The following is a 3,249-nucleotide window of genomic DNA, read 5'->3' on the forward strand; positions in this document are numbered from 1 at the left end:
GGTCTGGCCTAGAGATGGTTAACTATTTCTTATCTATATGGAATATTTAGCAGCTGATATCTCCTCCAGAAGTGTTCATTAACTTAATTTATTAACGCAGAGAGCAGTTTATAGATATGAAGAACACAATCATGAATTGTCTTCTACTTTTTTATGTGAAGTTGTTTTCCCCTGGTATAATGCGGTTATAATCAACTTGTTCCCTAATAGTAGGTGTGATTATTAGTAGACAGAGAGAATTATTTGTAGCTGTTGGCCTGCATTATATGACATGTTAGTCTTCACTACCATCCAGGTTAGAATAAAAGATTGCTTTCAACAAGAGTTGAACTCATGAAATTCAGCTTGACAGAGTGATACTTTAATACCGGGGTGATAGACTGTCGGTTTACTACCCGTGTCAAGTCAAAATATTACTACCTGCACTAATTGTTCACTTTCTTACGCGTGGGAATAGTTCTGTATATACTTATTCTCTGTGCTTTATTGACACATCTGAAGATCTCTCATGGCACACTAGACTCTCAGGGTACTAGACTATAAATAGAATACATTTAATGAAATTATAATCCATGACAAAATCTAATGTATCCATAAATGGAGTTGTCTGTACCTGTAAAAAAGTAATGGCATGCTTCTGCCATGTGGGCAAAATGCTTGGTAGTGTTCTCATGTTCTCTAGTAAAAAGACTCACCGCCAGGACTAGTTTTTTATAAGCTACCTTGGGTGGTCCTAACACTTATCAAGGGCTTCTTCTGGAACTGTCAGATAAACTCGAAGAAATGCATTTTGAAACAAGTTCAGTCTGACAGAGCCAGGTAGCCATTTCACTTGGCCCAATGTGCCAAGGACAGAGGTGGATCTTTAACATGCCCACATTTTCAGTGGGGTACACAGGGCCTCCAAGTTATGGTCTAGATCCAAAAGACTCAGCAACTTAGGGTTGAAAGCTCACTGAAAGCTTTTTGTCAGGTTGGCATTGAGCAGGGCTCAAAACCACCAATTCCATAGTTGACAGTTAAAAATGCTACCACTAGACCACTCTGACACCATGAATGTATCTGTGAGACTGGTAAAAATGTGACAAAGCAGTTGCCTCTGTTACCATTTCATTTCATACAATTTTACAGAGGTGGACCTTGATTTTTTTCGTTCAACAGCCATCCTTATGTGACAAACAGAACAGGTGCTTGTTTCACAGAGGAAATGAGAAGAGCTTAAATATCTGTAATAAAAATAACCTACTCTAAACTTCATCTAACCTAGACTGTCAGGGTACTAGTATGTATAAAAGAGATATCCCTACGCCTATGCGTAGTTTTTTTTCCAAGTGCGGAAAGAAAGAAAATGATGCTTTTAAGGCTAAGTATGTGGTTCTTGTTATGCAAATTGAATTTGTGAACTTGCACTGAACTGACACTTGAGGTTTTATAAAAACCTTTTTAATTAAAACATTTTTTAAACCGCAAAAATTTTACACAAGTTCTATACATTTAGCAAAATTTATGTAAAAGTAATAGTACTAGTAAATTTGCTTGTTTTAACCATTTGATTAAAACTATGGTCTCACTTTGGAGTTGTTCACTCTTAGCAAATGACAGTAGAATTTAATGTTTTGTTGAGTTAATTTAATTTAATAAATGTTCTTAGCATCTGGAATGAACATTTTACGTGCTTGAATAGTTAATATGTACAATTAACAGTGGCTAATTAATTTGTACAACTAACAGTGACTAGTTAATATGTACAATGAACAGTGACTAGTTAATATGTACAGCTAACAGTGACTAGTTAATATGTACAACTAACAGTGACTAGTTAATAGGTACAGCTAACAGTGACTAGTTAATATGTACAACTAACAGTGGCTAGTTAATATGTACAACTAACAGGTGCTAGTTAATATGTACAACTAACAGTGGCTAGTTAATATGTACAACTAACAGTGACTAGTTAATATGTACAACTAACAGTGACTAGTTAATATGTACAACTAACAGTGACTAGTTAATATGTACAACTAGCAGTGACTAGTTAATATGTACAACTAGCAGTGACTAGTTAATATGTACAACTAACAGTGACTAGTTAATAGGTACAGCTAACAGTGACTAGTTAATATGTACAACTAACAGTGACTAGTTAATATGTACAACTAACAGCAAGCCTGGTAATGCCAAAGATTTAATTTTTAACCAGCAGGTAGCCCGCAGGTAGCTCGCAGGTAGGTGTTTAAGAGGCTGGTTTTCAGGAGCTAGATGAAGCTTTGAAACTTAATATTTTTAGCGACTTGGAGTCATCCGCCTTTAGCGGCGGAAGACTCAGAGCATATGTGTGTAATGTTTGAATGAACTTGGCCACAATGGTGGAAGCGCATGGCATTTACGCAAACTAACTGACATAAACACACACAATGACAATGTGGAGTTTGTTAATATAGATAGATACAGAATATAATCTTATATATATATTTCTTCACGCGTAACACTACAGCTAGTATTATGTGCAAAGCCAGACCAGAAAAAAATGTTTAAGCTCATTTTAAATCTGTAGTAGGCACTGCAGCCGGTACAATATGAACTACATCAAAATAAGTATAGTACATAGAAATGAACAAACACCTTCATTCAGAAGTTAGAATAGTAAATGATGGTGCTGAATGTGTTGAGTAAAAATAAATTTTCCATGTAAAAACTTTTTCATTACCCGCGCAACGCCGAGCATCCACCTAGTATACATACATTTATCATTGTTACCATATATATATAAATTACTTACAAGTTTCAAATAAAACTTATCAAGTACAACTGTTTTCTTCAAACACTTTTAAAGCAAAGAAATAATTTTTCGAACTGTGGACATGTATGTAATGATTGATAACAAGGTGACTAAGATAAGTAAGTGCTTGAATGTCTTCCAACTGTAAAGGCTCAAGAAAAAAGCTGCAACTAATTGGATTTGAACCTCAAGTATTAGCACAAATTATTAAGCAACAAACAATATAAGCCTAGCTCATACAGTGATTAGAGATGGGAAGACAACTCCTGTGACACCTGTTGAAAGCTTTTCATGGCTAGTTTAGAATCATACGTTTAGTTTAGTCTAGATCGCTGTTGACAAAGTTCGAGCAATGATGGCGCTTGTCATCCACCATTAATTTTAGTATTAAACATATTCTGTATATGTAGGAGTTTAGTCCGTCATTTTTAGGTGTACAGTACAGCAATACTATGACATCACAGTAGGAA

The sequence above is a fragment of the Watersipora subatra genome, chromosome 6, assembly GCF_963576615.1.
Source record: "Watersipora subatra chromosome 6, tzWatSuba1.1, whole genome shotgun sequence".
In the NCBI taxonomy this organism is placed as follows: Eukaryota; Metazoa; Bryozoa; class Gymnolaemata; order Cheilostomatida; family Watersiporidae; genus Watersipora; species Watersipora subatra.